Source organism: Bos grunniens, chromosome 25 (assembly GCF_055505025.1).
Source record: "Bos grunniens cultivar Pamir isolate PY7600 chromosome 25, Bosgru_T2T1.0, whole genome shotgun sequence".
Lineage (NCBI taxonomy): Eukaryota > Metazoa > Chordata > Mammalia > Artiodactyla > Bovidae > Bos > Bos grunniens.
In genome coordinates, this window is record NC_141189.1 from 38155255 (window position 1) to 38170355 (window position 15101).

A 15101-nucleotide genomic window follows, 5' to 3' on the forward strand; every position below is an offset into this window, starting at 1 on the left:
GATCTCAGACTGTTGAGTCAGCAACATGAGGGCAGACACAAATGGCTAGGGTGCATTTACCCCCATGGATGATGGGGCTCTGCCAGGACCAGACCTGAAAGGAGGATATTCCTTCTTCCAGTAACTGCAGGCCCAGTCTGGTTCTTGACCTCTTTCCAAGCTGGTTCTCCTGCCTTTGTACAGATTCTGAGAGCTCCATTCCAACAGATCCCTTTTGTCGGACCCAGGAGCAGTAGACTGTGGTCACAAGGACGAGAAGGCACCACAAAAGGAGCACACAGATTTCCAGGACCACCAGAGCGTCCTGTTCATGAATGGTAGAAGCGACCAACCATCATCCAAAGATTCATGCTCCTGTTTCCCTCATGTGTAATTGCCACCAGGAAATGGCTGTACAGCCAGGGACTACATTTTCCAGGCTCCCCTGCAGCTCGATGGTACCATGTGACTAGTTTGCACCAATGGGATGTGACCAGTAATGATGTAAGCTACTTCCAGGCCAAGCAGCTTATGAGGCAGGTAGGCCTCTCTTTTTCCGAGCATTTCTGAATATTTCCCAGGCATTTCTAAATGTTTCTGGAGCCTCTGGGGACTGAAGGGAGGGGAATGCTGCCAGGTAAAAGAAATCTGGATCCTGGAATCACATTACGGAGAGCTGGCAGGCCACCAGAGACACCTGTACTGGCTAAAGAAGCAAAATATAAACTTTATTGTGTTATAGGACTGTAACTGGGGGCTTGCTTTTTAACAAGGGCTGGTGTTCTCCTAACTAATACATCCTATTGCTACTGGTGATGATGATGACAATACTAAGAATAATATTGGTACCTTCAGCTAATGTTTGGGGAGAAATATCAATAACCTCAGATATACAGATGATACCATCCTTATGGCAGAAAGTGAAGAAGAACTGAAGAATTTCTTGATGAAAGTGAAAGAAGAGAATGAAAAAGTTGGCTTAAAACTCAACTTTCAGAAAACAAAGATTATGGCATCTGGTCCCATCATTTCATGGCAAATAGATGGAGAAACAATGGAAACAGTGAGAGACTTTATTTTGGGGGCTCCAAAATCACTGCAGATGGTGACTGCAGCCATGAAATTAAAAGACACTTGCTCCTTGGAAGAAAAGCTATGACCAACCTAGACATCATATTTTGCTGACAAAGGTCTGTCTATTCAAAGTTATGGTTTTTCCAGTAGTCATGTATGGATGTGAGAGTTGGACTATAAAGAAAGCTGAGCACTGAAGAATCAATGCTTTTGAACTGTGGTGTTGGAGAAGACTCTTGAGAGTCGCTTGGACTGCAAGGAGATCAAACCGGTAAATCTTAAAGGAAATCAGTCCTGAATGTTCCCTGAAAGGACTGATGAAGCTGAAACTCCAACATTTTGGCCAGTTCTTTCTTCAAAAGAACTGACTCATTTGAAAAGACCCTGATGCTGGGAAAGATTGAAGGCAGGAAGAGAAGGGGACGACAGAAGATGAGATGGTTGGATGGCATCACTGACTCAATGGACATTAGTTTGAGCAAGCTTCGGGAGACTGTGGAGGACAGAGGAGTCTGGCGTGCTGCAGTCCGTGGGGTCGCAAAGAGTCAGACACGACTGAGTGACTGAACTGACTGATGTTTCTTCTTTTCCATTATTTTTTTAACAGAATCTTGAATACAGTTCCCAGCGCTATACAGTAGAACCTTTAGTTAATCCATCCTCTGTGTGATAGTTTGCAGGTGCTGATCTCAAACTTCAGTCCTTCCCTACCCCCACCCGTCCCCCTCGGCAGTCACAAATCTGTTCTCTGGTCTGTTGTTTGGATGTTTATAATATGCCAAGCTCTTTGCTCAGGATCTTGCCTGTAGTAACTCAGTGGTTCTCAACCAGGGCTAATTTCTCCCCAAGGGACAGGTGGCCATGTCTGGAGATGTTTTGGTTGTCACACTGGGCAGGGGGTGGGGGTAGTTAATTGTCATCTAGTGAGTAAAAGCAGAGATGCTGCTGAACCCCCTACAATGCACAGGACAGATCCCCACAACTAAGAATTATCTGGCCCCAAATGGTACTAGCGTCAGAGCCAAGAAACCCCGTGGAAACTCACCAAATGCTAATCATCCTCACATTGAACACCATTATAATCCCCATTTTTCGTTTGTTTTTTATACATCTCTCCCTCTCCTCTCTCCCCATGTCTGGAGAAAGAGACATAGAGAATAGATTTATCCCCATTTTAAAGACACAGAAACAAAGGCCGAGAGAGTGTATGCTAGGAACACAGCTGGTCAGCATCAAGGCCAGCAGCCTCAGCCAGAGGCCATCCTGCCTCTCTGCTGCCTGACCCCCCGGACTTGGCATCTCTGCTCTCTACCGAGCTGGACTAATCCCAGACTGCTGGGCTCCCTTTTCTGAGGGATCATTCAAACCGTCTCCACCATCCCTCAAAGGGGGACCTCGTTGCTACGGTCAAGGACGCCATCATCGAGCGAAACCACCAGACAGGCTCTGTGTTGTCAGGTTCAGCTGGACGGTAAATGATTCTACGAGCTGATCAGGATTGGGGTCCGACTCAGGCTGAAATGAGACACTGCCTGCCAGATCCAGGCAAGGAAGGGGCAGGGTCAGCCGTACCCTAGCCCAGAGGTCTAGCATATTCCCCAAGTTTTAATCCTGTCGTCCACATTTTGGGAAACTTAAGTGTGCAATTCCCTGACTCTCTATAATCCCCCAGCCATTCCCAGGCTGGGAAGTCAGAGCTGGCCAGGACACAGAACCCAACCCAGGGCTGAAGTGGTGAGTTTTCGGCTCTGTCTCTCACCATGGGACCTGCTCTTTCCCTGTGTTTCCCCCATTCAGTTCACACCACCTCATCGCTGCCTTCTCTCTCCATATAAGAGACGAATCTAACGTCTGCAGACTGTCTCTCTCACTAGGGCAGGTCTGATCTGGGAGCATATAATCCCATTACAGTGGATAAGTGCTATCACTGAGGTGCCTGTCGTGAAAAGCCTTGGGGATCCAGAGAGAATAAGGTCAGAGCATCAGGAAGAGAAGGAAGGGCCACAGAAGGAGGAAGCGGCATGGAGCTGGGTCTCGGAGGATGGGTCAGTGCACTCTGAGAAGGAAAAGGCAGTGCCCAACCCAGAGTCCTCTTATCAGTCCAGTATGTCAGTCCCCCCACTGCTGTGAGTGTCGGTGGCCACCTTCTCTGGAGAATCAAACTTTATCCAAAGATGCCAAAGAGGAGAGCCCTGCCCCAGAGGTTGCATGCAAGCCAGTGGTAGAAACATACATTTTGCTTGCTCCAAGGTGGGCTGACAAGGGTCTGTATAGTCAAAGCTATAGTTTTTTCCAGTGGTCATGTACAGATGTGAGAGCTGGGCCCTAAAGAAAGCTGAGTGCTGTAGAACTCGTGCTTTTGAACTGGAAGAGACTAGAAAAGGCATGCTGGAAAAGGCCCTTGAGAGTCCCTTGGACAGCAAGGAAACCAAACCAGTCCATCCTAAAGGAAATCAACCCTGAATATTCATTGGAAGGACTGATGCTGAACCCAAAGCTCCAATACTTTGGCCACCTGATGTGAAGAGGCAACTCATTGGAAAAGACCCTGATGCTGGGAAAGACTGAGACCAGGAGGAGAAGGGGGTGACAGAGGGTGAGATGGTCGGATAGCATCACTGACTCAATGGACATGAGTTTGAGCAAACTCTGGGAGACAGGGAAGGACAGGGAAGCCTGGTGTGCTGCAGTTCATGGGGTTGCAAAGAGGTGGACACGACTTAGCGACTGAAAAACAAAAGCAAGGTGTGAAAGCTCCGTGGTGCTCCTCACACCCCAGGGCTCCCTGTGGGACCAGGCTGAGGCTTGACTTCAGCCAAACTCCATCTTTACCGAGCCTCTCATCCTGCCACCTTTACTTCTCGCCAGGTTCCTGCTCAAAGCACACTGCTTTCAATACCTATTTGCACAAGAATCACATGTCAGTTCTGCCTCTAGAGAATATGACCTAAGGCCTGGAGGAAGGGCATTCTGGGTGGTCAGGACAATTTGGGCAAAGGTTTGAAGGCTGATATGAGTTTGGAAGGTCAGCAAGCTTTTATGCAGTATTATTAATAATAATAATAAGTTAGCATTTACCAAGGATTATCCTGTAGGCTGCAAAAACAAAACTCTGCTCTCAGTATTTTTAAACATCATCTCAATCCTCATCACAGTTCTAAGATGCAGATTCTTATTGTCCTCAATATTAAAAATAGTTGGACTAAGGTGAAGTAATTAGCTCCAAGTGGTATGGCTGATAAGTGGCAGAGGGAATTCTGACTTCAAGTGGGTCTGAGTTCAGAGTCCTGGCCCTCCAGACATGACGGTTGAAGTCTTAAGAAAGTCTCCACACGCGGGCAAGACATCCTGCTTCCTTCTCTCACCCATCTACCCAGCCACGGAGTTGTTGAGTTGCTAAATCATGTCCAACTCTTTTGCAACCCCATGGACTGTAGTCTGCCAGGCTCTTCTGTCCATGGAACTTCCCAGGCAAGAATACTGGAGTGGGTTGCCATTTCCTTCTTTAGGGGACAGGGATCGAACCTGAGTCTCCTGCATTGGCAGGCAGGTTCTTTACCACTGAGCCATCAGGGATGCCCCCAGGCACGGACAGTTCCTTTAAAATATCCACACACAGGATGCCAAGCTTCGGGTTTCACTGTCACCTTTGAAGGCACAGGCTCAATGACTCCTTTTAATAGGATACAGTATTTACGGACCCCAAATGAAAAGGACAGCATGGAGGAATGCTGGGAACCTTTGATCGCACAGAGATGACATAATTTATGTTCTGCCACCACCGTCTTTGCCCCCACTCACTGCAATATCGAATTGGAGGGGAAATTTGGTGATTGCTTCAGTTGGGCTGGGCCCATTTGTGCCCATGTGTTTTTCTTATTACCTTGTCCTGCCTGGTGATCCCTGAGTATTTCATCTCTTTGCTGGCAGGGCTGGCAAGTTTCAGGGCACCCCTGGCAGAGTTGAAAACGCCTTGGAAAACACACAGGAGGAAACCAAGGAGGGAGGTGTTGGGGCGGGAGGAGCAGGCTTGGGGAGAGGTCTGTAGGTAGAAAGTTGGGAGTGCCCCTGTGTTTAGAGGTGAAACGCAGAGCTCCCACCATGGGTTGGAGAAGAACAGCCCATTCTGGGTCAGGCAATGGTCTGTAGCACTGATCCAAATGGACATGGTTCCCCCTCTTGCCTGGTGGGGAACGCACTTTAGAATCATGAGGATAACTATCAGGAGAGTTACTATCATAATAGATTCCCACACGACCGTCGAGTATTGGGGTGATTTCTGAGGCTATGTGCACAAGCAAAGGGTGCAGAAAAGAAGAATGCAGAAGGCCCAGGAACGGGGGAGTGGCTGGAGTGCACCCTGCACAGACAGGGAAGCCGGGTGCCCAAGCAGGAGAGTGCTCGAGGAGGCCAGTGCAGGACGCCGCCCCCGGTGTGATTCTCCAGCTGGGCTGCACACCTGCTGACCCAGCCTCTAAAAACTCAACTTTCCTCCCCCTCCTCCCCAGACTGAGCTGTCGCCCTGCCTGGGGACACAGATCTGAACTCACACCTGGTCTAAGGCCCCTGGGAGGTAAGAGAGATGAAATGTCAGGGGCGCCCCGCTGGTCCAGTGGTTAAGACTCTGTGCTTCCATCGCAGGAGGTAGGGGTTCGATCCCTGGTTAGGGAACTAAGATCCTGCATGCTGCGTGGTGCAGTGAAAAATATTAATAATAAGAACTAAAGGAAGATAAGACGTCAGGCATTGCAGTCTCCTAACCCAATTCAGTCTCAGCCCTGCCCCTGACTCCCTGTGTGGGCTGGGGCAAGTCCCTTAACCTCTCTGGGCCTCAGTTTCCTCATCTGTTAAATGGGGACCACGTAGGGCTGTGTTTTTTTTAAGGAGTAAATTGGTAGCATGCATAAAGGAGTTACAACCAGTGTTGGTGGAGAGTGAAGAGGCAACGAGTGTTGTCTGGTGTCATCACGCACAGTTACCGTTGATTTTATTACTTCTGCTGCCACTTCATTTCAGAAGCACAGTGCTTAGCACCCAGGCTACCGGAAGTCAGTATTTCTGTTATTTCTTCTCCCTCCTTTCTCTGCTGCTGCTGCTGCTAAGTCGCTTCAGTCGTGTCCGATTCTGTGCAACCCCATAGACGGCAGCCCACCAGGCTTCCCCCTCCCTGGGATTCTCCAGGCAAGAACACTGGAGTGGGTTGCCATTTCCTTCTCCAATGCATGAAAGTGAAAAGTGAAAGTGAAGTCGCTCAGTCGTGTCTGACTCTAGCGACCCCATGGACTGCAGCTTACCAGGCTCCTCCGTCCATGGGATTTTCTAGGCAAAAGTACTGGGGTGGGGTGCCATTGCCTTCTCCTTTCTCTAAGTAACTCCAAAGAAGGCAGTTACCGATTCAAAGGACGCAAGCACGCAAGTGCACCCACGTATTCCTAATACACAGCACGCTGCCGCCGCCATCTTCTTTCCAGCAGGCGGCCTCCAGCACTGACTTCCCTCGCTTCCACTCCACCCAACTCCTCCTGAGAAAGGCTCAGGGAAGTTCGCTTTTTCTCCATCCCACCTGCTTATCCAAGCACCATCCTCTCTCGTTCGGATGAGAGGGATAAGACCACTTAACCAGTTAAGTGATAGCCCCCAGCCTCTTAGCCACTGGGACGGCGGAGCCACTGAGAGCGAGCCCGGGATCCCCAGCCCGGGGTTCAGGGTAAACAAGATTACCTGGGGTGGCAGGAACTGGTGGAGACAGAAGGTGTTTCCAAACTTAATCTGAAATTAATTAGAAAACGAAACAAGCCAAAGGACAAACATCTGTGAGCAGATGATGTGCAGAGGCGAACAAATTGGACACATCACATTCCGCTTGAGCTGGGAGTAGGATTCTGCCGGGCTACATAGGGAGTAGCCGGAGAGGCTTTCAGGGGGAGCAGTCTCAGTGTTTACTTCTCAGGATCAAATGACGGAGCAGCGCCAAGCTCCAAAGATGCGGTCAGGGAGAGGGCTCTGCAGGGGAGCTGTGCGTCGGGGAGATGATCATAAAAACTCATCAGAACACACGCTGTTCAGGACCTGGGAGTGAGGAGCAGAGTGGTGCGTATGAGAAGGGAGAAGCCTCCTGAAGCAGCCAGAACCGGGGGCTCGCCCGTACCCCACGACAACCTTCCAGGCGGGATTGGTGGTAATGGCTGTTCCAGGGCACCTCCCTCACAACCCCCTTGCCATTGCTGAGTCAAGGTCTCCCTACCTAATGCAGGACATGGCAGCTCCCCTGACCATGGGAGCAGGCTTCCTCGTGCACCCCGCAGGCTGGAAGGGGTGCCGGCACTGAGGTCCCGGAAGCACCCCTCCACTCCGTGTGCCCCCAGGTGGACTGCTCAGACACGGCCCATGGAGGAGCCCACGGTCCCGGCTGAGCGCGTGCACACGCGGGACCTGCCACTTTGGGCATCCTCACTGGCCTCCTCACCACCCCCTCCCTTTCCCCTTCTCCACCTGCTTCCTGGGACCAGTCCCCAAACAAGCCGCTAGCACCCCAAGTCTGACCCGAGCTGGGGGCTGCTGCTAGGAATGCAGACAGACAAGGATGTTGGTGGCAAGCGGATGGGATGGGGGTTGGTAACCTGGATGAGTGAGAGACACTGTGCACAGACCTGTCCCAAAGCCGGCGAGATCCCTACGGGGACTCTGGTGGTTCCGACTCCCGTTTGGATCAACTGCCTGGTGACCTCATCACCGCCGTTCCCCAGATCCACGTCAGCCCTGAAGTCGGGGACCCCCGGCACACAGGAAGCCACACTCGCAGCATTACCTTAGCTCTGACCCCAGCAGACACCAAGCAACCCTGCCCTCTTCTTTCTAAAGAGGGAGCAGACACCCAAGGATTCTTACCCGAGTTAACAGCCCCCCTCGCCTTGTGCATTGCGGTCACTTGTATCTCAGCAAGAACGAGCTGGAAGTCTGCCGATGGAGGTGGGAGAGAAAATGGGTCCTGGGTCCTGCTGGTCCTAGGGCGGGGGGGCGGCTCCAACGCCCTCCAGCCCAGCATTTCAGGTGTCCGTGTCACCTGCCTGAGCCCCTGTTACTCCACTCGCCTGTTGGTGAGGGACAGAAAAGCTCCCTCACTAGGCTACTGTGAGGACTATGGGAGATGGTCAGCACCAACTTGTGGAATTACAACCCAGAGACAGAGATGACAGAGCACATCAACTACACTGAGTAGAAGTTGCTCTCTCTTCCATAATGCTTCCTCCATTGTTTTTTGCATCATATCAAGCACAGGAAGATACACCTGGTTCTAACACATGTTGTAAATCAACTATACTCCCCTCCCCCCTAAAAAAAAAAAAAAACCATGAGGGTAGGAGGGGCTTTGTGGGAGCCCTCCTTTCCTCTCCTCCCACCCCTCCACCTCATCACAGATGCTATTGGCGAGCATCTGTCATAAGCCACGTGCCCACTCAGCATTTTCTCACTAAATGCTCCCCACACCACCCTCAAAAGACGAGAGCTGCCTCCCGTCCCTGCCCCACCCCAAGAACGCTTGGCGAAGATGGAGATGCGCCACACCTGAGCTGCCCAAGACAGCAAACACCAGCGACCAGCTGCCCAGTGCTTGGCCTGTGCCTCGTGCAACCAACGGGCTTTTACTTAATTTTAATTCCTGATGTGCAACTAGCCACAGGTGAAACTGGTCACCATGTTGGACAGCAGAGATACACACAGGGGTGAGAAAGAAAAGCAAACTGAAGTCTAAAGGAGTTCGGCAACTGCCCAAGGCCACGGACCTGGAGGAAGGTGGAGGTCAGAGCTGCTCCCACTCTCCCCAGCTTCCCGTGTGCGTCTCCTAAAGCGAACGGCCAGGCTGGCCGTGGACTTACTCAGACACAGGAGACGAGATCTGAAAGTCAAGACGGGCCGGGTGAAAAAGACACTCAGTAACCAGGGAACTGGCTCAGAGAGACGAGGAAATGAATATTCAAAGCAGATAATGGTGGTGGAAATGCTCTGTAAACTGTGAAGTGCTGTCTCAGGGTGGGGGTTATTAATAATCCCCTTTGGCACTGACTCCACGGCAAAGATTTCTTGTCCCTCTCCATATCCTGCTGCTCTGTTAATCGTTAATTAAAGCTTAAGGGATTTGGGAATACAGGCCTCTGAAATTTGGACTAAACCCTCCATGTTATTGAAAAGAAGAAAAAAAAAATAAATGAAGAATCTTGGATAATTAGCTTTTCTTTCCCTAAATGCTTTCTGGGTGTCATTACAAACCAAGTGCCAGGCTAATATACCTTGTGTTGTGAATGCCTCACAATTCCTGCTAATTGAATTAAACCCAATTCTCTGCAAATAAACTCTTGGTTGTTCTTTAATGGCAAATAAGGAATAGAGCTGTTTCTTTCTGGAACGGGTCATTACAAGGCCCTAATTACCAGCATCTCAACGTGTTAACGCCAGCCTAACGCAAGGCGCCTTTATGTCGGCTCCTGACAATGACGGCTCTGTCAAGATCAAAGTTGTGGCTTGCCCTTGGAAACTTCTCCCTGTTTTTCCTCCACTTCAAAATATTTAATAACGACTAATCAAATTTCTAAGATGGCAGAGAAAGGACAAGAGGACAGAAGTCCCCCTTTTCAAAAATATATATATATTCAGGACAAATATTTCAAAACTGACACACTGCTCATGCCTCCTCCCTCCCCTTTCTTTCTCCCTTGGACACAGCACACGTCGTGAAGTTGCCAATGAGTGAAGGAATCTGTGCCTCTGGAGCTGCATGCGAGCCCAAGGTGAACGGAGGAGCCGCACAGAGTAATCGGATGTCAGAGAAGAAGATGGATTCCTCGGTGCGTGCGTGGCCCAACACCTTTATCAATAATGCAATGCCAATTACTTTGGGGACCAGCCTTGGCTCTTGTGGGATGAGAAACTTTATTCCAGGGCTCTGAGAACAGCATCTGTAATCAGCCACCTTGCCCAGACTTTAAAATGCAGCACACATCAGTGCTTACTGGCAGTTCTGCCCTGATGTGTGGGTGGAGGTTTCACGGCTGAGATTTCAGAGTCGGGTGGATGAAATTTTCACACGGGTGTGACTGACCTTTGTGTGCACTTGCCGCTTCCTGGTGGGTGATAGCTGGCTCTCTGAAGTGCTAAGCCCTCATCCTAGGAGAATCCTGTGGATGGAGGAGCCTGGTGGGCTACAGTCCATGGAGTGGCAAGGAGCTGGATACAACTGAGGGACTGAGCATGCACACACACATCCCATGAAAAGCCTCAGACTCTCAGCTGTCTGTTATAGAGGAACAGACCAATTTGAGATTACCTGGGCAACCCAGAAATTGGGTTCCCACACTTTACCCTCCAAAGCCTCTCCTTTGCCTCCCTCAGTGCCCAAATGCCTCATTCTTTCAAGATGTTCTGTTTGCCTCCCTAGGAAAGCTCTTCTGATCTTCTCTGACAGCAAAACTCTTAAATTCAGCCTCCAGAACCCAGGGCAGACACCCCCATCAGAGCCTGCCAGTTGCTTCAGCTTCTCCTGTTGCATTTTTCTCTCCTGCTTGTGCCTGAGGGCAACACAGCAGAGTGGATGCTTGGGCTCTGATTGGGGTTGAATCTTAGTTCTGTTACTTGTAGCTTGGGGCAAGGTACTCAACCTCTCAGAACCTCTCTTTTCTCATCCACAGAACAGGGATGTTAATGGCTACCCTGCTTCAAGGAATGGCTTGGGTATGACGTGTTATAAATAGCAATGTGGATAAAGTGACTGGTGTATAGCAGATGCTCAGTAAATGGAATCCCACCATGGCTCACTGGTAAAGAATCCACCTGCCAATGCAGGAGACGCAGGAGACAAGAGTTTGATCCGGGTTGGGAAGATCCCCTGGGGAAGGGAATGGCTACTCACTCCAGCATTCCTGCCTGGAACAGAGGAGCCTGGCAGGCTGCAGTCCATGGGGTCACAAAGAGTCAAACATGACTGAGCACGCATGCACATACCATGTTTTTAATTATCAGGCTGACCCTCTGTATTTCCTTGACCCATGTAGATGTCCACTTCCCCCACCAGACAATCAGTTCTTTGAAGGGAAAGCATGGGCCCCATTAACTCCTGTATCTCTAGCACAGCTCCAGGCATGCACCTGGTTTGGAAAATGTTTGCGTAATAAACTAACAAATAAATACCTGCATGTTTATTCATAATGAATAAAAAAGGAATGGATACCTAGAACAAACACTGAGGAAGAGAAATCAGTCAGTGCTTAGCATGTAGGAGGTGCTTACAACATGTTCGTAAATGAACGAATGAAGCGACACCTACAACCAAACATTCAGGGATTTAAGTGAAAGTCAAATGGAAAGGCTTTGTGGTTTCCCACCGAGAAAACAAGTTCCCCCCAAACCCTCCTGCCAGAAGCAGCTCGCATCAGCTCTCAGCAGAACAGCAGTGTTAAATTATTGCTTAACTGCTCCTCATATGATGGTCTCCGTGTCTCGCCAGGAAAATCATCGCCATTCTCTCGGCGCCGGGAACAGCTGCATTTCACATGTTCAGGGCGCCTTTTCAACACGACTCCCTCTAACAAGTCTGAACTTAATTTCAGTGGCTCCCTCTCCCTTTCCTCTCCAGAGAGATCTCTCCAGGAACCTGACATGTGAAGTCCAAGGTTCAGGGAAAAGATTTACCATCTCCCAACCTACAGGAATAGAGGAGGAGGAAGGTCTTTTCCCAGAGAAAAGATGTGGTGGTGTTTTATTTCAAATCACACCTGGGGGCTCTGGGCTTGGAGTAGGGGTGGCCCGGGGAGCGCAGCAGCGTATTTTAAAGCAGACAACGTCTGTGGCTGCTTCTCTGTGTCTGTCCGTAGAAGGAAGCTCTTGATTCTGGCTGAAATGATGACTGGGCTGCACTGGGCCTGGCTGGTGGAGGCAGGGGTCCCTGAGGCTATGGGAGTAGTGCGTGTGGGCTCAATCATGTCCGACTCCTTGTGGCCCTATGGACTGTAGACCACTGGATTCCTCTGTCCATGGGATTCTCCAGGCAAGATTCCTCAAGTGGGTTGCCATTTCCTCCTCTAGGGAAACTTCCCAACCCAGGGACTGAACCCAGAGGGTCCTAACATATAGGACACCCACTTAACATTCAACTTACAGTCGAACTTCAGATAACAATGAACATAAGTTTTTTAATCATGTACGTATGGCTCCAATACTTTGGCCACCTGATTCGAACAGCTGACTCATTGGAAAAGACCCTGATGCCGGGAAAGATTGAGGGCAGGAGGAGAAGGGGACGACAGAGGATGAGATGGTTGGCTGGCATCACTGATTCAATGGATATGAACATGGACAGACTCCAGGAGATGGTGAGGGACAGGGAGGCCTGGCATGCTGCAGCCCATGGGGTCGAGAAGAGTTGGACGTGGCTTGGCAAATGAACAACAACAACCAGTGTGGCCCACATCCTCTATGGGGCATGCTTTTGGTTGATGAACATTTGTTGTTTCTCTATTTGCAGCTAACTGGGCATCGTGTGTTTTTCACTTGCTACGTCTGACAACCTGTTGGGGGTTGGGAGGGCAAGGTGAGGAAGCCATTTGCTCAGAGCCTCCCTCCCTCCTGCCTGGAAAAGGATGCCCTAGAGAGACAGGTGGCTTATTCAGGTTCTGAAGATCCCTGAGCAGAAGCACCATACTGCAGTGAAGAGGACAGCCTCTCAGTCCAGCTCTGGGGCTTCAAATCCCAGCTCTGCTGCTTCTCAGCTGGTGAATCTGGGCATGTGACCTCACCTCCTCATGCTCCCACGTCTTCATCTACTAACCGGGATGGGTGGTGTCACGGTACCTACTTTATATAGCACGTGGGATGGTTAAGCGGAACCATCTATGTGTAAAGTACTGGATACAATGCTTAGAAATCAGTCAACCCATGTCATAAGGCACCATAGTTATTACTCGGGCCTAGTTTTTGAACTATGGTGCTGAAGAAGACTCCTCATTGTCCCTTGGACAGCAAGGAGATCAAACCAGTCAATCTTAAAGGAAATCAACACTGAATATTCATTGGAAGGACTGATGCTGAAGCTGAAGCTCCAATACTTTGACCACCTGATGTGAAGAGCTGACTCACTGGAAAAGACCCTGATGCTGGGAAAGATGGAAGGCAGGAGGAGAAGGGGGTGACAGAGAATGAGATGGTTGGATGGCATCACTAATGCAATAGACATGAACTTGGACAAACTCCAGGAGATGGTGCGGGACAGGGAAGCCTTGCATGCTGCAGTCCATGGGGTTGTGAAGAGTTGAACATGACTTGGTAACTGACTATGCGGGCTACTCCATTTCTTCTAAGGGATTCCTGCCCACAGTAGTAGATATAATGGTCATCTGAGTTAAATTCACCCATTCCAGTCCATTTTAGTTCCCCAATTCCTAGAATGTCGACGTTCATTCTTGCCATCTCCTGTTTGATAACTTCCAACTTGCCTTGATTCATGGACCTAAGATTCCAGGTTCCTATGCAATATTGCTCTTTATAGCATCGGGCCTTGCTTCTATCACCAGTCACAACCACAACTGGGTATTGTTTTTGCTGTGGCTCCATCCCTTCATTCTTTCTGGAGTTATTTCTCTACTGACTCCACTAGCATATTGGGCACCTACCAAACTGGGGAGTTCATCTTTCAGTGTCCTATCTTTTTGCCTTTTCATTCTGTTAATGTGCTTCTCAAGGCAAGAATACTGAAGTGGTTTGCCATTCCCTTCTCCAGTGGACCACATTTTCTCAGAACTCTCCCCCATGACCCATCCATCTTGGGTGGCCCTACACAGCATGGCTCATAGTTTCATTGAGTTAGACAAGGCTGTGGTCCATGTGATCAGATTGGTTCAGATCAGATCAGTCGCTCAGTTGTGTCCGACTCTTTGCGACCCCATGAATCACAGCACACCAGGCCACTCTGTCCATTACCAACTCCCGGAGTTCACTGAGACTCACATCCATCGAGTCAGTGATGCCATCCAGCCATCTCATCCTCTGTCATCCCCTTCTCCTCCTGCCCCCAATCCCTCCCAGCATCAGAGTCTTTTCCAACGAGTCAACTCTTCGCATGAGGTGGCCAAAGTACTGGAGTTTCAGCTTTAACATCATTCCTTCCAAAGAAATCCCAGGGCTGATCTCCTTTAGTGGACTGGTTGGATCTCCTTGCAGTCCAAGGGACTCTCAAGAGTCTTCTCCAACACCACAGTTCAAAAGCATCAATTCTTCGGTGCTCAGCCTTCTTCACAGTCCAACTCTCACATCCATACATGACCACAGGATTGGTTAGTTTTCTGTAATTGTGGTTTTCAGTCTATCTGCCCTCTGATGGAGAAAGCTAATATCTACTACTATACATAACTATTATATCTACTACTGTGGGCAAGAATCCCTTAGGAGAAATGGAGTAGCCATAATAGTCAACAAAAGAGTCTGAAATGCAGTACTTGGATGCAATCTTTAAAATGACAGAATGATCCCTGTTCGTTTCCAAGGAAAACCATTCTGTATCACAGTAATCCAAGTCTATGCCCCGACCAGTAACGCTGAAGAAGCTGAAGTTGAACAGTTCTATGAAGACCTACAAGACCTTCTAGAACTAACACCCCCCAAAAATGTCCTTTTCATCACAGGGGACTGGAATACAAAAGTAGGAAGCCAAGAAACACCTGGAGTAACAGGCAAATTTAGCCTTGGAGTACAGAATGAAGCAGGGCAAAGGCTAATAGAGTTTTGCCAGGAGAACGTACTGGTCATAGCAAACACCGTTTTCCAACAACATGAGAGAAGACTCTACACATGGACATCACCAGATGGTCAATACCGAAATCATATTGATTATATTCTTTGAAGCCAAAGATGGAGAAGCTCTATACAGTCAGCAAAAACAAGACCGGGAGCTGACTGTGGCTCAGATTATGAATTTCTTATTGCCAAATTCAGATTTAAATGGAAGAAAGTAGGGAAGACCACTAGACCATTCAGGTATGACCTAAATAAAATCCCTTAAGATT

At 49.3% G+C, this 15101-nt stretch overlaps 1 protein-coding gene and 1 long non-coding RNA gene across 2 annotated transcripts in view; both read right to left on the bottom strand.

The window, feature by feature from the left end:
- RBFOX1 (RNA binding fox-1 homolog 1) overlaps window positions 1-15101 on the bottom strand; it is a 2446597-nt gene that overhangs the window by 1862480 nt on the left and 569016 nt on the right. The gene's annotated exons all lie outside the window — the stretch shown is intronic.
- LOC147345469 (uncharacterized) lies at window positions 671-9399 on the bottom strand. The gene is made up of 3 exons (XR_015154785.1): window positions 7942-9399; window positions 6775-7122; window positions 671-685 (listed from the first exon to the last, which is right to left on the bottom strand). It is a non-coding gene; the product is annotated as an uncharacterized LOC147345469 (long non-coding RNA).